The following is a 22,728-nucleotide window of genomic DNA, read 5'->3' on the forward strand; positions in this document are numbered from 1 at the left end:
ACCGATGGAAGAATTAGTAGTTTTCCTTTCTTTTCTGCAGAAATTGCAATTAAAACTTTCCCTGAAGCCACAAGCATTTTAAATATTTTGAAATAATAATTTCCCATTTGTCTGGCCCTCACTTCACAGAACTAAGAATGCCAGATGTAATTTGAGAGCCACACAAATAGCAAAATGTTTTGTTTCAAAATTAGTCAAAAATATCACTGAGCAAAATATCACTTCACCATGCCAGATTACAGCTTCTCCCTCCTATGATGTCAGGAATAATTTCAACTGCACAAAATCTCATCAGTTTAGCTGGAGGAAGCTGGAACCTGATGTGATGAAAACCATCCAGTAACATTGTTGACTAATTGCAAGGGGCTCAGTTCATGTACTGCATGGATCTGAAACTTTGATGATAAACTAACAATGCTCCATGGAGAAAAATCACTCAGTGGAGGCAAGCTCCATGTTCACAGCTAGGAATGCCTCAAGAAGATGCACAATCTGAGGTAAAATGAAGTCTAGCAGTGATGATGTCACCTACTTTGAGTAATGAAATATCTGCAAGAAAACAACCAAGGTCAGAGAGCACAAAGGACACATAATATAAAAGACCCATGGCCTCCTCTATCACTCCCTCATATACCCCTTGCTGTATAATCCTCCATTCATCCCTTCCTTGATAGTACTGTTGCACTTCTTCAGTTATCTAACCTGGAAAGATAGACCTCACAGCTAATTTACACTATTTTATTGTAGGACCTGCACAGAGAAATTCATCTAGAGCTACCTTGTGTTATAAGAAATGTCTTCGTGTATCTTAACCACAAATAAATAGCTCTACCCCACGGCAAATACATAAGCAATGAAAATATTCTTTGGTTAAATATGAGTTATCATTTATCTAAATACGTTCCTGTAGTAACCTCTGATGCAGCTTCCTCTAATATGATTCCTTCCAGATATAATGGAACTATACTTCACAAAATTCCCGGCCATCATGGTTCAAAAACTGTTTGGGAGAGACTGATCTATAGTATTTTTAAAAACACACCTAAACTTTTCAATTCTATACTAGAAAATAAAGAAGACATGCTCAAAATGGAAGACAATTTGTTCAGGGCTTACAAGTTAAACAGTGTTCCCTACTTTTTTGAAGTACACAATGTTCCCTACTTTTTTGAAGTACACAATCAGTTAGCAACAAGGCATCACATATTAGCTCTAAGAGATCATATCTTAGCTCCAGGGCAGAACTGTCAAACTCTCAGCCCGTGTATCACGGGCTGGCCATACCCATGCCCAGTTTAGCGAAAGGGGAAAAAATTGTGATATGTCACATGATGATGCCGTGACAACATGAGTTTGACCCCCCTACCCTAGGGCATCCCAACTGTTCAACCTGCCTAGCAAGGATGTGTGTGATGTTAGCAAAAGAAATAAGTGTACACAACCTGCATCATTAATGTATTTGGCTGACTGCTAATTTCTCAGAAAACCTAAAGCTTAAGATGTTTCTGAGGTTTTTTTTTCTTTTTCTTATTCCATCTCATAAAGGCCCCATTATTACTTTGGCGGCAACTGCCAGCTAAATTTAGACTACAGTTGACAACTTGAGGAGAAATAATCAACACACTGATGAATAGTGACTTTTATGGATGCAGCAAGGGAAAAATATCAACAAAGTACTAAGGAAAACTGCTAATGGCAAGCTACCCTCCTTAAAACCTATTGGGGAACATCAAGATCCCATAGAGAAATTTGAAGAAATTATTTCCCAGCTTTATCTGCTGACTAATCAGGTACCTTAGTCATACCAGAGATACAACTCATTGACTTTGTCTTTTGTAAGACATGTGTGCTTTAGACTGATTTGCAAAATAGGCACCTCCAATCTTGACATGCTTGTTGCTTTTGTTAATTTGATTACCAACCTTGCCATATCTTATATTGATTTATTTACTGGATTTTTCTTTGTTTCTTTTTTCACACAGTTCTAAATAATTTCAAATGCAAAGGTTCAGATATAATAATTCACCAATGCCTTAAAATTACAAAATAAACCAAACAAACGTAACACTAGGTCAAGAAAATTCATAGAGCTAGAGAGATATAGTATTATGGCTATGGAATGCTTCAGAAATAATTCAGAAAAGTAGCACATAAAGTGAGAGAACACAAACATAAAAACTCTTTAAAATGATGCATTTTTTATGCCGCTGTACTCTACAGCTTCCATGTGATATTGGAAAAATATATGAGTGCTTTTAACAGCTGCAGATAGGTGCTATCTTTGTGCTCCCATGTGTTCCAAAATAATTTGTTAAAACTGCACTAATATATACAAGACGACCAGATTTGAAAGCCAAAGTCCTTTTTCGGCAAGCTGTTCTTTTTTCAGCCTCCAGAGATCATTAGGGAGCTGTTCAAGTGATCTTTCTGAAGGCCATCTCAGTTTCTAGTAGTTCTTATCCACATTTATGAAGATGCTGAACTTTGCTAGTACATCAATCTAAAGTCTGAATTGTATTCCTCACATTTATCTGTAAAATTTCACAGTTACTATACTAATCTATCCCAATCTGCAGAAGTTGATTTATTATCTGAATCTATGTGAACCATTCTTACAATTAGTGCCTGCCAACTGCAGCTTGTGTGCAATGTTTTGATGAAGGGGGATTTGCAATTTACTTATTCCTAATTAGACTTTCTGAAAAACTCGGTTGGATAGTGCATGATAAAAAAAGATGCCTTTAAACCAGTGTGCTAAATGGCAAGTATAGTTGTATAAAAGGAAGGAAGGAAGGAAGGAAGGAAGGAAGGAAGGAAGGAAGGAAGGAAGGAAGGAAGGAAGGAAGGAAGGAAGGAAGGAAGATTTCAATCCTTGTCCCTAAGTTATATATTTATTAGTTGTAAAATGCAATAAATTGATATATCTGGTTCCTAAACAGTTTTTCTTGTTAGAGGTTTATAAGCTAACTAAATAAACAGTTTGGATCTTACTTTAGCCAGGTGCTATGGCAAATTCACTTGAACTTTCCTGGCCATGCTAATCACCCAAAGCTGATGGCTGGCATCACAAACTCAGAGACACACTATCACTAGCCAAATGGTGAACAGCCTAGCTGGTGGAGGGACCACCCTTGCAACAAAACTCTGGACTGGCTTCAATGGATAGCAACCTGAACTGCCTAATAGATGGATCCAGAGGGAGAAACATGTTGGTTGATTGAAATAAGAAATATGTTAAATGTTAACATTAAAGAAGATGGGTTAAAAGGGGAAGCTAAAGAAGGCATTATATTGAAAGTCTGACATGGTATTTGAAAGTGATAGATATTAAAGCTGTACAACATCCGGAGATGTTTAACATAGAGTTAAAGAGCCTTTTTTTTTTCTTGAGCATAACTTCCAGAAGAAGTCATGAATGGTTGAAGAATAAATACAATTACCTTTGGTAACCAACTTAATATTTATCTTGTTTCTTTCACCCAAGTAAATTCCATTGGATTTTCTCCCACACATCATTTGCTTTTGGGTTTTTTTTTGGGGGGTGTTGTCTACTGTATTGTTTCTTTATTAGACTCCCCACTGACTATTTTGCTCTTATGTGCTTTGTGTTTCAAAGCAGCAGGAAACCTGAATCCAACAGTGTGTTCTGAATGGAACTGCAGCAGTTTTTAGTTGCCCACTTCTCTATTATAGGATTTCTATTATTATCTCTCCCTCTTCCAAAGCAAAATACATTCATTTTAAATTCTAGAAACAATGAAGAAATTTGGCTAAAGTAATGTTCAGAAGAATTCCTCTTTTTGTCCTTAGAATATATTCCCAGTAATATCCCTCCCAAACTGGGGTAAACCACATATTCAAAGGTTGTATAAAGGATAGACTGACTGTCCCAGACATGTGTATCAGTGTTCTGCTTCCATTAATCTTTTCAATGCTCATACCCTCAGGACCAACATGCCGCTGTTTTAGGACTGAAGAAAAGAATGAGAGGGTGACACAGATATTTTATGTCTAAAAGTCAAAGTGGCCCAGAAATGTGATGGTAGCCTTCATAGAGTCCAACAGCATCATATTAATTTATGGGGTGCAGCATACACAATGTATACACAACAGCATACACAGTGTGAAAGCTGAAAGTTGAAAGAACAGGTAGCTATTTTTATCCAATGTTAAATTTGGACTCAAATAATCATTTATCAAGACACATTAAGTACAAAAAATGTGCCCACATCACACCATGCACTTAGAGGAAAATGAAAATTTCCACTGGAAATTAAAAAAATAATAATTTAATTTAAAAATTCACTGCTTCAACATTGAACTAAGTTAATTATGGTTTTAATTTACACAGTTACATGTTATTTGGTGTGAAAGAAGTGGCACTTATCAAATAATAGCATGTGACTTTTATGCTAGCAGAATAATAATTAGAGATTGTAAAAGCCATAGAAAGAACCAGGTGAAGCTAAAATGGCTGCTCAGATCCAACTGACATAAAATGGGATTTCAGAAGAATCCTTAAAATATAAAATAATATTAGACAATTAGGATTTAAATATTTGAAGAAGAAAATCAGTAAGAAGTTATGAAAATATCCAATTACATCCATTTCAGATTTGTAGCAGTCACTCTTTCTACTTGCTTTGGAAAGTTAAAATTATAAAATGATCCTCTCTTTATCTCACACACACTATACACAGACACACTCACTAACTCCATAGCCATCTAGCTATCATTAGCTGGAGTGATAAAATTGCTTTAGACATTTTGTGTGGTGCATTATTTCATGTTTTTGTAATTTGCTTTTTCACTCTTGTGTTTTACTACCAAGCTCAGTAAAATTCCATTTAAGATGTCAAAATAATTTGACTGAATGTTGTGCAGTGTGTTACAGGGAGATGAATGCCACAATTTCAAAATCCATTTTGGAGTTTTTAGGGGATTTAAGGAGTACAATTGTTTTCCTAAGTAGATGCAAAGTTTAAATTATCCCTTTTGTCTATTTAAATCAGGCCTGTCAAACTGGTAGCCTGCAGGATAGATATGTCACATACAGGCCACACCCATCCTGGCTTTGCAAAGGCAAAAAAACCATCATGATACATCATGTGACATGATTGAATTTGACACCCATGGTTTAAATGCTTTACCATACCTCAGAATGCAAAAAAAAAAAAAAAAAAGCCATCACACTTTAGTGGATCTATCCATATAGGGATCTATAAAAGAGATGTAGGTGAATGACAGCATGGTTCTAAATTGCACTTCTGCAAACCAGCTCTTGTACTTGTCACTGATGTGGGGATATGGAGAGAGAAAAAGAAGGCAGATCAAACTTAGAAGTGATCAATAAATGAAAAATGCATGGACCAAAAATGAGGCTTGTACAGTAACTATATTTGTCCCCACTGGCAGCATTATTAGCTGCTATATTCTCCTATATATAGTATGCCAATGCTGGTTTCCATTACTTTTTTTAAAAAGCATATTTCCTGTAGTAACCTTTATGGCAATAAATTCTAAGCAATGCTCTCTGACCTTCACCATTGCAGATACATTTGCACTTGATTCTATTGCTATCACAAATCTAGCAGTGCTAAAGCCATTTGTTCAGGATAGGTAGTGTCAGATACACAACTTAGAATTACAATGTAATATTTTGTGGCTTTCAAAAAAAACCCAGATATATGTGTAATATCTATGGCTAATCTTGTCTTTCTGTGCTTTCGTATTGAGCTATTTAAAGATTTATGCTGTTTTAATACAGCATTGTACACTTGATTTTTAAGATACATCATCCTGGGTATTCTTGAAATAAAATAAATCAGATAAATCAAATATTCCTAACTTCTTTCAGGCCTGTGATCGGTCTTTTGGTGGCAAGCCATGGCCATGATCCAGAAAATTAGCCAAGACATGACAAAAATTCAGTATAAACTGGATACTTTAAAACAGTCACTAATCTCATGGTATGCCTTATCATTGTTCATGACTTGATCATGTATAGCAGCTGCTGAAGAAAATGTCTACCGTGACAAGGTAAAATATGGATGAGAGAGTCAATGGAGCACTTATCAAATCTGTAGATGATACAAAGCTAGAGAAAGTGGGTAATACTTGGGAAAAGAATGGAAAATCGACAAGAGTTTGGCTACAACAGTAACAAACAGAATGAAATTTAAAATGGAAAAAGGTAAAGACATGCAGTTCATTAAGAAAAATGAACATGCAGTTCATTAAGAAAAATGAATGGGTTTCATGCTATCTCTTCTTGCTGTTGTAGTGGCCCTTAGGGGTGCACGCATCTTGTAGAGAAGTGTGCCAGTGTGGGGAGACTCAAGTCGTGGTGTGGAAAAGGCAATTCTCATCGCGACGTAGAGAAACCCTGTGGAGACCGACAACAAGAGACTGTCAGCAATGGCGGTCCTTAAGCCTTGATCGTTGCATACAAGAGGAAGCGAGTGAGTGACAGACTGTGGTGAACAAAGAGTGCAAGTGAAAGAATTTGTGATCCTGATTGAGTGTTGAATATTGGAGTATCTTAGTCAGAGCGAAGCCTGAAAACAGCGGCCAAAGCAGATACGAGCAGCGGAGAAAGCGAAAGGGCTTGTGAGATGGAAGAGGGTAAGGACGCGAGCAATCGGACAGAGAAGATAAGAGAATTGGAGGGATCTGAGAGACTGATAATAATTGGAGGAGAGGAAAAAAAGAAGAAAGAAAAAACAATAATTTAATTTAAGGGAACTTTGAAGGAATTGAATTGTGGACTTTGGGGAAAATTGGAAGGACGAACTTGAGATGGGGGGAGACTTGAAGTAAGGAATTAAATTACAACTTTAAATATTCCATGAATGAAACTGAATAATTTACTAGTCTCCTTTTGGATTATTGGACTGGAGCTGCAGTAAGTGGAGAAGATTTATTAAAGAAAGAGACTATTTGAATCTAAAAATTGATTTGTTGAACTTTCAAATGAAAGGAGAAACGACTACAGTGGAAAGTGTGGTGAGATAGTGAAATCAGAGACATTACTCAGCAACTCTGTAATTCCGGTACGCTCGGTGAAGGAATCTTGATGAACTGAACAATTATATTAAGACACTTTAAGGTTTTAAATTTGCGGCTTGCAACAATTATTTCTTGACCCCAACTTAACTGATTTTTGAATGTGGTAAATGTAATTTATATATATTTAATTGATTCATTAATCATATTGTAGTTTATATTTGGTTATAACACACACAAAAAAAGGGAGGTGATAATTAATTAATTATTTAGGTATAGATATTTGATTATAGGCATTGAGTAGATTGAATTAAATAATTAATTGTGATTAATTGTGATTATTATAGATTAACTAATTAATTATTGTATAGTAAGGTTGATATATTTATGTTTAGATTTGTAAGTATTTGAAATATTATTTTATAACACTATTTTGAGATTTGGGATTCTATAGTATTTATAGATATACAGGTTAATATTATTTAATATTATTTAACTTTAAATAGAGGAATTTGATATATTATTAAGAATTACAAATCCAGATATTTGATTTAGAAATTAGCTGTAAAAATGTTCTGGAAAATATATATATATATATTGATAAGAGAGGTTAATCCTGTAACATATCATATTATTTAGCATAGTGGCCATTTATAGTTGATATTTCTTAATAGTGAATGTTAATTTGTGACAACATATTTAATATAATACAAAAACAAAAACAAATTTTACAAGAAATAATCTCCGTCACAAATACAACACTTAAAACTGGAAAGAAGACTTCTTCCATACAAACAACTTCAATGCCATCAACCTCAGTGATGGCACAAAAGACAATTGAAGAAACTTTTTCTGGAGAAAAACAACCTATCATCATGAATACCAACATTCAATCGACCCTTCTTACTTTACAAGAGTCCATGCTGAAGCTTCAGGAAATAATAGTAAAAAATCATATCAAATCAAAAGCTGACACAAATGAACTAAAAGAAGAAATGGGAAATTTAAAGGCAGAAATGAAACTAGACATTCTAAAGCTGGATCAAAAAATTGAAACACTACAGCAAGTGCTAGAAAGGAATGAATCAACAATAAGGAGGTTGAGAAAAGAATGGAAAAAATGAAAAAGAAGCTGGAAATGGTTAGTCAGCAATTAAGAAATGTGAGTAAAGAAATGGATGACTCTTTGGTATATTTGGAAATGGATAAGAATCCAAAATATAATGGAATCTAAAGAAGAGGACTTAGAACAAGTGATGGCAAGAATATTAGCAGACCTATTGGAAAAAGATAAGGACAGTATTCTCAAAGAGTTAGACGAAGTATACAGAGTGAGCACAAATTATGCAAGACGACATAAACATCCAAAAGAGGTCCATGTAAGATTTGCCAGAAGGAAAGTTCAAGATATTATATACAAAATTTCTAGAGAAGAAACAATTACATACAAAGGGAAAGAAATCTTGGTGCTTAAACAAATCCCATGAAGAGTGAGAGAGCAGAGGCGAGATTATAAATTCTTGGCAAACCAATTAAACCCAAAAGGTATCATATTTAGATGGCTAATCCCAGAGGGAATGCTAATCACTTGGGAAGAAAGAAAAATTAAAGTAGACTCTGTGGAAAAAGCCTAAGAATTCTACGAATGATTGATAGGCCACGAAGAATCGAGTAGTAGAGACGAGTTAGAAATGAATTCACAAGATGACTAAGACTACCAAAAAAATAGAGATGGGAATTGTAGGAATTCAAAAAAAAAAAAAAAAACATCAAGATAGAGAAGAACCGAAGACGCACAATCAGCCACAAAGAGAGACAGGAGTAACTACAAGACAAAGAGCAAGAGTCAATTAGGTGATGGATGAAGAAAAAAAATACTATCAATTAACATAAATGGCCTAAACTCTAGGATAAAAAGGAAAAGAATATTAACCAAATTAATTGAACAAAATGCAGATATAATATGTTTACAGGAAACTCACATAAGGAAGGAAGAAGAAAAATATTTAGAATGCCCCAAGCTAGGGAATTTGTATACGTCGCCAGCAGATTTTAGGAAAAAGAAAGGGATAGCAGTATATGTGAAAGAAGATATGAAAGCAGAGCCAATTTGGATAGACCCCAATGGAAGAATTCTGATGTTACAAATTTGGATTAAATCAACTCTAATTCTACTAGTGGTAATCTATGCCCCTAACGATAACCAAAAGGAATTTTTTGAACAATTACATGAGAAATTAGTGGAATTAGATAAAAGGAATATTTGTATCTTGGGAGATTTCAATGCTATTGTGGACCACCAGAAAGATCATAGTTGGGGGTGGGGAGAGAAGAAAAAAAGAGAACTACCAAAAATATGTGAAGAGATGATGATTGAACTAAATTTGATAGACATGTGGAGGAAATTAAACCCTGAGAAAAAGCAATTTACATTTTACTCCAATCCTCACCAATCATGGACACAAATTGATATAGTGTGGATGAATGGTGAATTAGTAAATGAATTAAAAGAGATTGAAATCTTACCAAACAAATGAGCAGATCACAACCCAATTCAGATAGTGTGGAAAGGCAGGAAGAAACCAAGGAAAAGATGGACCTTAAATACACAGTTAATTAAAGAGAAAGAATTTATGAATAAACTTGATGAGGAATTAGACTATTTTTTAAAATAAAATAATAATGAGGCAACTATGAAAAGAACATTTGGGATACAATGAAGGCAGTAATAAGAGGCATAATGATATCATACACTGCTAAAAGAAATAAAGAAAAATATGCCCAACAAAATAAATTAGAACAAAGAATCAAAGAATTAGAAATTCAGCTGCAAAACACCCCAAAAGATTGCAAATTGAAAAAACAGATGATAATAACTAAACATAAATTAAATTTAATTGAACAAGAAGGAATGGTCTCAAAGTTAAATACAGCCAGACAGGTATTTTTTGAACAGGCCAATAAACCAGGAAGGTGGTTGGCCTATAAACTTAAAAAAGAAAAATGAAAAAGATTGATCTACCAATTAATAGATGAGAACGGGGATGCCCAACAAGAGATAGAACAGAAAAAAGAAATTGCATGTAAATTTTTTGAAGATCTTTATAAAAAGAAGGAGGTAAATGAGGATATGATAAGAAGCTATTTGGGTATTACTAAAGATAAAATAATTAAGGAGGAGAAGAAGGAAACGTTAATTAGAGTTATTACATGGCCCGAATTAAAAGCAGCAATAGAAAATCAAAAGAACCATAAAACCCCAGGACCCGACGGGATACCAAGGGAATTTTACAAAAAAATAGGAGAACAAATAAGACCTCTCATGGTGGAAGTATATAATGAGGTCCTACTAGCAGCAAGAATGCCGGATTCATGGAAGGAGACATTGATATCATTGATTCCAAAAGAAGATTTAGATTCACGACATATACAAAACTATAGACCAATTTCCCTGTTAAATACTGAGTATAAAATATTTACTACAATTATAGCAAATAGATTGAAAAAAATATTGAACAAATATATACACAAAGATCAAAACGGATTCCTTCCTAAAAGACAAATCAGGAATAATTTAAGGATAGTATTAAATATTTTGGAATACTATGAAGCCCACCCGGAGAAACAAATAGCCTTTGTATTCTTGGATGCACAGAGGGCCTTTGACAATTTAAATTGGCAATTCCTAATTCAACAAATTTACATTATGAATCTAGGCACGAAGTTTGAAAACATCGTGACTACAATTTATGATTCACAGAGGGCGAAAATTATAATTAATGGAGAGTACACACGCTCAATAAAAATAGAGAAAGGAGTCAGGCAGGGATGTCCATTATCCCCCCTACTCTTCATATTATCTTTGGAAACATTGCTTACACAAATTAGACAGAACCCAGGAATAAAAGGACTAAAAATTAAAAAAGAAGAATATAAACTCCAGTCATTTGTGGATGATATGGTATTTTTCATAGAGGAACCAATTGTTCAAGAATTACTGAAAGAGTTAGATCAATTTGGGGAAGTTTCAGGACTTAAAATTAATAGGGAAAAAATGAAATTAATAACTAAAAATTTAACAGAAAAACAAAAACTAAAATTGGAAAGGATAATGGGATTACAAATAGTAAAAAAGTTAAATACCTAGGAATTTGGTTGATGGCTCAATGCAAAACTCTAATGGAAAATAATTTTAATAAACTATTACAGCAAGTTAAAAAAGATTTAGAGATATGGGTTAAATTGCAAATCTTATTAGGGAGGATCGCCATTATAAAAATGAATATTCTGCCCAAATTTATTTACTTATTCCAAACAATACCAATAAAAAATACATAAAAATTACTTAATGGAACTTAACAAGATAATCACCAAGGGAATAAACCTAAGGGCAATGCAAGATATGAAGAGCAGGGGAGGTATGGCACTCCCAAATTGGGAATTATACTATAGTGCAGCCTCCTTACTCTGGTTGAAAGAGTGGGTAAATCTGTCAAATAAAAGGATCTTATTTTTAGAAGGCCATGATTTACAGAGGGGATGGCATGCATTTTTATGGGACATTGGGAAAATTAAGCAGAAGTATTTCCACAGACATATAATTAGAGATTCCTTATTGGCTAATTGGAACAAAAAAACCCATTATTTAAAAATTCCAATTTGGATTTCAACGATGGAGACGATGATACATCCAAATAATCTAGATCTTAATAAAATGATAAAATACAAAGACCTTCTTGATGCGCAAGGAACTTTAAAATCATGGCGAGATCTCCAAGAACAGGTAGACTGGTGGGCTTACTTACAAATTCAAAATAAATATAGCCAGGACAAGAAAAATTTTGGAATTTATACTAAGGCACAACAAATAGATAAAATTTTATTAGGTCCAGATAAAAAAAATATATAACTAAATTTTATAATTATTTACTAGAGACGGAATTAGAAGAGGAAGTAGTCAAAGGCAACATGATAGCTTGGAGCAGAAATATAGGATGTAGCATTACATTATTAGAATGGGAAAAGGTTTGGACAAGGAATAATAAAATTACAAGATCAGCAGCATATAAAGAAAATGCCTATAAAATGTTTTATAGATGGCATCTCTCACCCTTGAGAATAGTGAAAATGTCTCCTAATATGAATCCGAATTGCTGGAAATGTAAAAAGAAACAGGGAACATTTTTTCATATGTGGTAGTCCTGCACTGAAGCCCAAAGATACTGGCATAGAATTTAAAAAAAAATGGTTAGAGGAAATAATGGTGGAGCAAACTGAATTAAAACCAGAATTCTTCCTGTTGCGGATATTTAATAGACAAATTCCTAAAAATGCCAAATATATAATACTGCATATTCTTACTGCAGCCAGAATAACCTTTGCACAGTGTTGGAAACAAGCAGATATTCCAACAGAGGAGATGGTTATACAGAAGATAACAGCCTGTGCAGAAATGGACAAGTTAACTTTAGCACTTAAGGAAAAAGAAACATCAGAATATTATAGAAGCTGGGAATGCTGGTATGACTGGATAGAACAAAAATAGAAAATATATTAGTAAATAACATAAAATGTAAATCATAATTATATATTCGCAATAAGATGTATTTGTAAATGTATCACCAATATTGATAACAAACAAGGAACCATAGACTGTTGATAGTAGAATTGTTAGTTTTTTAATCATTTTCTTTTTTTCTAATTTTTTTCTTTCTTCTTCTGTGTGTTGTGTTTGTTTGATATTTTGGTTTTATAATCAATAAAGTTTGTTTAAAAAAAGAAAAGAAAAATGAAATAAACATGTACAAAAGGGGGGAAATTTGGGTCAAGAATAGATCATTGTGAGATGGATTTGGATATATTAGATTTCAACATGTCATTGGGCATGTTAAATTTTTCAACGTTCGATTCCCAAACATAAGGGGTGCTGAAAAATTGTGACACGCCTTGGGGATTATAGAGATATTTTGGATTCTTTAATATAACTTTGATGTGCTTGATAAGTAACTACATAAATATCATAACTTTTAACATTTTGCTTGTTTCATTTGTCCCAACAGTGTAAGGCAACTGCAAGGAAACCCAAAGGCATATCGAGGAACATCTTGAGCATAGAATCCAGACTGTGGGAATAATTACTCTCCTCTTCTCTGCCTTGGTTAAGTCTTGCTTGCAGTATTATGTTCAATTCTGCACAATCCAGTTTTAAAAAGGCATTGATAAAATGGAGCAAGTCTACAAAAGGGCTACCAAGTTGGTAAAAGGACTGTCATATCATATGGTACAAATCATATAAGGAATGGTTTAAAAACCTTTGATGGTGTGTTCAATTTATGGAAGAGAAGCTGGAGAGGGAGCGCAACATGGTGTTGTGAAAGACTGTCACGTTGTAAAAGGTTTGGACTTATTTTCATTTGCTCAAGAGTTAAGACTAGAGCTGCCATGGTGCAGTGGTTAGAGTGCAGTACTGCATGCTATTCCGGCTAACTGCCAGCTGCCTGCAATTGGACAGTTCAAATCTAACCAGGCTCAAGGTTGACTCAGCCTTCTATCCTTCTGAGGTGGGTAAAATGAGGATCAAATTGTTGGGGGCAATATGCTGACTCTGTAAACTGCTTAGAGAGGGCTATAAAGCACTGTAACGTGGTATATCTAACGTGGTAAATCTAAGTGCTACTGCTATTGCTATAACTAACAAGATGAAACTTCAAGGATCTAAATACAGATTAGAATTAGGACAGTCAATCAATGGATTACCCTTCTCCATGGTTTCTTTCTCTTCACCAGAGGTATTCTGATAGAGACTGGATAATCATCTGTCAGGATGGGGAAGTGAATTCTACAGTGTACAGCAGGTTAGACTTGATGACCTCCTATCTATGATTCTACGAAAAAAAATAACATATACTGTACATTTAATGAAAAGTCCACATACTTAGAAAACAGAATTTAACCACATATTATACATTGTACATATACATAGTATTTTCATATTCTGTAGCCTTGTACTAGTTCAAACCATTTATATTCATGCTTGATGAGGGCATCCAAGAGCCCTTTGAGATTAAATTCACAGAAATTCCAATGAGGAAACCACACCTGCAAAATGTATAATCCTCACACTGGATGATACTAATGTTTGAAGGCAACTGGATTTTACTTCTCATTCAACTCACCAAATAATCTAGGTTTTACATGAAAGTCACCAATGAATAGACATCTTGATATAGATCAAAATTATTGAGACTGTTGACGGCACAGAAAAGGAAGACTTCTAAACCTTTTCTTATTAGGTAGTGCATTGTGTCATTTTTTTTCCTTTGTTTTATGCTTGACTGGAGAAAAGTTTTATGTCCTAGATTTCTCTGGATACTGATTTGGATATTGGTAGTACAATAAGGTCATCTAAGGCTATCAGACACAATAATTTAATGTCATTTAGTTGACAAGCATGTATGGCTACTACATAACTTTAGGATGTTTTATTTGATCCATCTCACTGGGGGTGGGGGGGAAGGGACAATAGAAAAGTTTGAAAGCATATTTGCATTATTATATGTACCAAACCACAGAAAAAGTTAGCAGGGATATATAATGCATCATATATTTACAAGTGGGGCAAAATGGTAATTATAACTAAAAAAGAAATATATGTTTTTCAAATCAATATTTATGTACATGTGAAAGTAATTGTTCACATTAGTTTGGCTAGTTAATAAACAAATTCATTTAACACATTAGCAGTAACAATGGGAAAACTTAATTAGGGCTTCAGTATGGTCTCACAAGAAAGTGCATAGCATACCATATGAAAGAATTTGGTAGTTTGCAAATTACATCTGGTAAATGTGAGAAGTTTATGGTTTGTGTGTGTTTGTGTGAGTGTGTATGTGTGGTTATAAATGGGAGGGGAAAGAGAGAGTGTGTTTGAAGTAGGAATAAGTGCATTTACATCCCATTTTTTTCCCATTACTCAGCCTGTATCATGAAAACTGGGACATATATATTAGGACAAAATACAATGTCATTGCAAGAGATATTTGTAAGAGCTTTTCAAATTGTCTGTTGAAAAAGGCCTTTTTTATTTATTGAGAAAGAATGCTACTATTAGCAGTAGTTGAAGGGGGGAATTAATGGCAAATTCCGTTAGAATTAAGACAAAATTTTCATCTATCAATTGCATATATACTCTGCTGGTGCATTTTGACATTCTAGATTCTTGGGAATAATCCAATGCATATAAACGCCAAGACCAACTAAAAACTGGTCACTGTGACTTAGAATAGAATAGAATAGAATAACAGAATTGAAAGGGACCTTGGAGGTCTTCAAATCCGACCCCCTGCTTAGGCAGGAAATCCTATATCATTTTGGACAAATGGTTGTCCAATCTCTTCTTAAAAACTTCCAGTGTTGGAGCATTCACAACTTCTGGAAGCAAGTTGTGCCACTGATTCACATTGTTGTGACTTCACATTGTTGTGAACAAAAAATACCACTAAATATCATATTCAATCCCTACATTTAAGTAGTCATTCTTCAGATACAAATTCAAACAAAAATAGTTTATTCAAATGTTCTCTTCACCACTTAAAGAAAGTAATGGCATAACCAGCCCTAGCTCCTCAGACACATCCTTTCCCCAAACTTCCATGAATTAAATGACAAATCTTGGACACCAAGAGCTGAGAACTTTTAGACATCAATGAACCTTGGGCAATTCAGAATCTATAATTATTAAGGTGAACATTCCAAGGGGAATCTCCAGTAACAATGTAGTTCCACTTAAGAAAGGACTAAATAATGGGATGAAGGCACACAAGAGTAGTTAGAACATACTATTTTGCCTTACTTTATTTTTAATTATATGAGAGAACATTTGAGGAGGTTTCTCATCTATCATCATGCTACAGTAGAAGTTGATTAAAGTTGGAAGCTACATTGAAGAGACCAGATTGTATTGTCTGCAGAAAACAGATAACATGAGCTGGACTTGCAAAAGCTTCTATTCTCTCCACTGGTGGGTGAAATTACTCATTCAGAAACTAGGTCATTTCCAGGGAAACTGTTGAATTTAGAAGCTACTACTTCTAGGATTAATTAGGATTGTTAGAATGAAACTTCTTTTAAGGTTTGGAAATGGTTTAACTTAAAGATGGCCAGATATCATAGAATATGTTTTAGTCTTGCTCAGAATTAAAATATGTTAAAACAATGAGGGGTTAAACCATAATAGGTATTTGCTAATTGTGGTTTGGGTTTTTTTTTTATCCATTACTTGAATAATTCATTTGCAATATTTATATATCACTCTGTTCTGTAAGACTCCTAGTGGTTGACAATCTTTTTTTAAAAAAGACAACACAAGGTAAGCACAATAAATTGATTAAAAAGCCTATTCCCCCAGCCCCAAAATTCTTTTCTGCAAATGCAGTATACTTATTTTAAGTCCTAACTTTTAAAATGAACCATATACTACAGTTATGAAGGAGAAGAAGATGAGGATGTAGATAGAGGCTTATAGAATAATAGGTGCACATTTTGAAGAAATATCCCAAGTTTAGTTGTGGTGAGGGATAAAGAGGTGGACTTATGATAAAAGCTTTATGAATTTTGGAGAGAGATTCTAAGATATACTTCTGATTGTTGTCATATGCAAGAACCAGGAAGCAAGTAATGAGGGAAAATGAAATATTTTGAGAAATATTAAAAAGGCAGAATATTATATTTCCCTGAAGGAGGAATGGAGAAACATGCTCTTGGAGACAGAAGGAGACAGCCCCCACCTTTCTTAATAGACTCCAGCAGACATTTTGCACCCATTAAGAAAGACTGGGCCATCCTATCTACAAAACAAAAGACCTTCAGCTCCAGAATGATGGGATTAAACAAATGAGTCTCCAGGACATAACAGGATTAACCCACTAGCAGCAGAGCTCACTACATTGCACAATCTCCTAAGGACATTGCATCAGAGTCCAAATTTCAAACAAACCTGAGACCTATAGAACCAGTTATGACCCCTAAAACAGCCAATAGAATACATGTTCTTGCACAGGAATAGGATGTTCAAGTGCAAAGCCCAAGAGATGGTATAAATACCCCTCATACTCTCAACTCCATGTGGTCAGCTGAACCAGAACCATGTGGTTAGTGGTTCTGCTTCATCATTAAACCATATTTCCAATCAGCCTCTATGTTTGCCCCTGCACAAGCAGGAGACCCTATACCATTCTGGACAAATGAGTGTCCAATCTCTTCTTTAAAACCTCCAGTGTGAAAAATGTATTAGGATTTTGATAAGATAGGCCTTCAGTTGAATTGTTCAGATAGGCCATAACTATTGGTATTAAATAGTCAAAGAGATGAATGCACGGTGAATGATTGGGTAGCACAATACTGAAAAATACCGAAAAGAAATGAGAATGTTGAATTATGATCATGCCAGGCCAGAGAGAACCAAGTTACAAAAGTCAAAGAAAAGTATGACTATGGTATAAATTGGACCTTTCATCAAGAAGCAGAAGAAAAAAACCTGTATATTTTATCCCAGGTTATAAAATGACTTGACAATTGTCTGAATATAAGAAAGGAATAGATAGAAAACAGTTTTTGCTTCTTCAGTAGGCTGAACAGAGATGTCTTCAATATGTATGAAGACAAAAAAAGGGAGTTGAAAAAAAGATGGAAAAATATCAATTTCTGGTACGTTGAGTTTGAAAACACAATGATAAACCCGAACAAAAATAAGGAATGCCCATTTGTAGATGTAATCAGGAAGGTTGGAAATGAGTCTGGGAGCAGAGATGTTAATCTGCGTACAGGGATAAGATGCATCCCAAGAGAATTTCAATGGAGAGAGAATGAGGAACAAAATGCAATTAGGGATGTAGAAAGTGAAACAAGAGGTCAAAGGCCTGAAATGAATCAGGCATGTCATTTGGGAATAAGGAAGTCAAAGAGGATAAAGCCACAGAGTAGAGATGGGAGAGAAAATCACATTGTTCACATTTTCATTTTAACCTCAAAAGACTATAACATTCCCAGCACAACTATTCTCCAGTTTTCATACTTTCATTCATTCTACAGCATAGTTTCTTAATCTAGAAATGTACAAAGATATGTACCTCTGAGCAGTATACACATAAATATGTGTATATAATTTCATTTGTTTCATTTGCACTCCTCCTTTCTTTTGACAGCTGAGAGGACTCACATGGGATCTCCCATATTTTTTTCCTTTCAGACAATAATCCTAGGAGGACTGTCACATACTCTGTGTTGAGTAGGGACTTGAACCTGACTCTCACAAGCTCAGTTCCAGCATCTTAACCATTATGTTATTTAAACAAAACATATGCTAGGACAGGTAGTCCTTGATTTACAACAGTTCACTTAGTGACCATTCAAAATTACAACAGCACTGAAAAAAGTGACTTATAACCATTTTTCAACCTTATGCAGCTTGGCTTTGGGTAAATGGACAGCTATCTTTTATTAGGAAGCTAGGTTTCATCTGGGTGCCTGTTTGGGGTGTGTTTGAGCTGGAGGTATCGGTGGGGGCGGGGGAGTCACAGATGAACACTATACAGAAGCCTGATGATAGCAGATGAGATTCTCCCGAAACGTTGCTACAACTTTAAAAGCACAACTACAATGACGTGGGAAAATATCCGAACAAAGCCGAATGCCATACATGTAAGTACTTGCGAAAACTTAAGAAAACATATATATGATGCACAGGGGACTTCGTATATGCCTTGGTTTTCCAGGTCAATTATATCTTTGGGGTTTCTAAGGATGGCTGCTATTTTTCTGTCTGTTTTGAAGGCAGTCTTGATGTGATGCCTGTGTAGTATCTTACTGATTTTGTCTGTAGTACCTCTTATGTAGGGCAGGACAGCTGTTCCATAGGTCTGTTCATCTTCTGGGTCTCCATTATGTCTTAGTGTATTTTGTGGATCAAGCCAGTGATTATGCTTTTGTGGAAGCCGTTAGCTGTCAGTACTTTAGTCAGGGTGCATAATTCAGTCTTTATGTGTGTCTTGTCTGCCAGGCATTTGGTTCTGGCAATTAGTGTTTTAGCCACGGAGTTTATCTGTGCTGGGTGGTGGTGGGATTGGGCGTTGAGGTAGCGGCTGGTGTGTGTTTTCTTTTGGTATATGGTGTGTCCTAGTGTGCCATCTGTTTTTTTGTAGATTAGGACATCTAGGAATGGTAGTTGTTTGTTTGTTTCCGTTTCCATGGTGAACATGATTTGGGTGTGTGTGCTGTTTAGGTGTGTTAGGAAATTGTTTAGGTTTTCTTTTCCATGGGGCCAAATCACAAATGTGTCATCAATGTATCTTAACCATAGTTTGGGTTTGTGGATGGCATTGGCCAGGGCTCTGGATTCGAATTCTTCCATGAACAGGTTTGCAATGACGGGTGACAGTGGTGATCCCATAGGGGCTCCTTCAATTTGTTTGTATCTTTGTCCTTTGTATATGAAATATGTGTTGGTTAAGCAGTGTTCTGTTAGTTCCATGAGGTGTTTAGCTGGTTGGTATTTATTTTTGATGATTTCAAGGGTCTCTTTTATTGGGACTTGAGTGAATAGTGAAACCACATAGAAACTTACAAGCAGATCTTGTTGCTCCACGTGTAGATCTTTGATCATTTCCAAGAAGTGGTATGAGTTTTGTCCATGTGAAGCTGCTGTTTCTGCATGGGGCTGTAGCTGTTTTGCTAAGTGTTTAGCTAGGTTTTGTAGTGGTGCTCCTCTGGAGCTGACTATGGGTCTTAGAGGTATGCCTTCTTTGTGTATTTTTGGGAGGCCGTATAGTTTGGGGCATCTGGAAGATTTTTCTCTTGGTATGATCATCTGTTGGATCTCTTTGCTCATGTGGCTGGTTATAATTTTCTTCTTGGTTGATTTTTCAGATATGTGGTTGGGTCTGTGTTTATGGGTTTGTATGTGGAGTCTTGGAGTAGGTCTGTCAATTTTGTTTCATAGTCTTTTCTGTCTATTACTACTATGGCATTCCCTTTGTCTGCTGGGAGTACCAAAACCCTAGCCACTATAGAAAACCCCAGCCACAGAATCATCAGAGAAGCCATAGAGATTGAAAAAAGACCAGAAAGCATGAATAGAAGAGATGATTCCACCAGACTGTCAATCATTTGGAAGCCTGCACTCACAAACAAAAAAATCTCCACACTACAAGCCAGGCAAACACCTGGGCACAAACAGATCCCCCCTGATACCTCCAGCTCAAACACACCCCAACCAGGCACCCAGATGAAACCTAGCTTCCTAATGAAACCTAGCTTCCTAATAATTAGTTAGCTTCCTAACTAATGATAGCCGTCCATTTACCCGGAGCCAAGCTGCACTAAAGGCTTCCAATAAAGTAACACAGTGTTGCCAGCCAATCAAGATACAAAAAGAGCCACAAAACAGACAGAAGATATTAGAAACACCAATCAAGCAGAACACAGCAAACTCCAAGACCAATAAACACAGACCAAAACTCCCAACCAATCAGGATGAAGAAAAAACCATTCTGGCACAGCAATAGGCTTCCCCAAATTTAAATCTGAAACCACTGTAAAAGTCTGACTCACAGATGAACACTATAGAGAAGCCTGATGATGGCAGATGAGATTCTGGCGAAACGTTGCTACAACTTTAAAAGCACAACTACAATGACGTGGGAAAATACCCGAACAAAGCTGAATGCCATACACACACACACAGACACAGAGAGAGAGTATATTGAATATATATATATATATATTCAATTGAAGCAGTGTTATTCGATAAAGTTGGTGAAACTAATTTTGGTTATTTATGTGACTTCTGAAAGAATGACCTATAATTATATATTCTGGTACATTAAAGGAAGGTTACTTAAAACAGCATGAAATTATTTTTCTAAAAGTAATTTATTTCCTTAAAATAAAGTTAATACAAACAGAAAAAGTTTCATTTACATTGGACATTTGACAAAATGTTTAATAAAGGTCATTAAAATCACCTTGCTGCTGGCAATATAATTCAGGAGTACTTCATATGGTTTGGTTTTCGTCCTAAATTTTGGGGCTGATTTTAATGGAATTGTTACAAATGCTGCTTGTTAAATAAACTTTTTATTTTCTTTTCTTTTCTTTTCTTTTCTTTTCTTTTCTTTTCTTTTTTCTTTTCTTTCTTTCTTTCTTTCTTTCTTTCTTTCTTTCTTTCTTTCTTTCTTTCTTTCATTCATTCTCCAGTATTTGGAATATGCTAAGGTGACAAGAACACTGGAGAAATTTCAGGCATGACAAATGGGTTGGTTAAATAGAACTATGCAATACCACAAGAAAAAAATCTGTACCAGATCTGCACCAATTAAGAACTTCTCAAGAGAATTATGTTGTGGAATGTCCATTTTCCTAAAGATATTGCACAGCTTGACATGTCAACCAAATTAAAAGCCTTTCTATAATCCACTAAGCACATATTGATTTATTTTTGTATATCCTTTGGCTATCTTAATTATTCAGTGTTTATTACCAACCATGTTTCTTGGTCTTCTGACTTTTCCTAAGCCCACTTGAACATCTGGTATCTCTCAATTATAGGGTTCTAATCCACATTGGAAAATCCTATGTGTTAGTTTGATAATATGTGAAACTGAGGAGTTCACATTCTGTGAGATGTGTAAGCATGATTTATGAATAAATAAATTAAAATAAAATACTGCATGATAATATGCACATTTTATTAAATTTTCTTTCTTTGGTATTGATTTGCAGACAAACCTCTTCCACTCTATTGACTATTAAGTTATTCTCCAGATGTACTAGCATAATTTGGGTTTTACTGATTCTTCTTCTGTTGTATGCCATATTTCTATAGCTATTTGGTCAATACGATACCTCTGTAAGTCAGTGGATTCTGCTTTTCCTTCTTTCAGAAAATAGGGACATGTATTCTCATCAGTCTGAACATAATAGGTAGATAGATGAAACAATGTATCATGTGGTGGACACGGTGCAAAGATGATAGAAAAAATATTTTATTATTATTTATTAAATCTGTATGTATTCTGACTTCCAATGATTCTGAGTTCTTGCAAATCATTTGCAAGAACAGGAAAGTTTAGTAAATAGTACAGGTGTGAACTTTAGCTTCTTTATTTCTTATTTCATGTTCCTTATTTCATATTTTCCCTTGCACCTTGTATAACACTGCTTACCTGAAAGTATGACAGGTACACATGTAATATATAGAAATTTGGACAGGCTACAACTGTGATGGTGAACCTATGGCATGTGTGACACAGGTGGCATGCAGAGCCATTTGTGCGGGTACTCGAGCCCCAGTCAAACTTACCTCACTGAGCATGCGCACATCTCCCACCTGATTTTGGGCCTGTTTGAGGCCTTTTTTGGCCTTCCAGTGGCTCGACGGAAGCTTCTGCAGCCTTTGGAGGCAAAAAACCAGGCCCATTACATCATTTCCTGTATTTCTGGAAATACTGGAACTGATAAAACGAGCTCATTTTTCAGCCTCCAAAGGCTGCAGAGGCTTCCCTCAAGCCTCTGGGAGGCCAAAAAAAAAGCCTCAAACGGGCCAAAAATCAGCTGGGAGGCACGCACATGCCCAGTGCAGGTAAGGAGGTGGCAAGGGGATTGTGTGCACATATACAGCAGGTGGGGGGACCCGGGTGCATTGCCTTCTGGGTGCTGGCACATGAGCGC

This window comes from Pseudonaja textilis, chromosome 1 (assembly GCF_049901715.1).
Source record: "Pseudonaja textilis isolate UNSWEBS1 chromosome 1, rPseTex1.2, whole genome shotgun sequence".
Taxonomy (NCBI): Eukaryota; Metazoa; Chordata; class Lepidosauria; order Squamata; family Elapidae; genus Pseudonaja; species Pseudonaja textilis.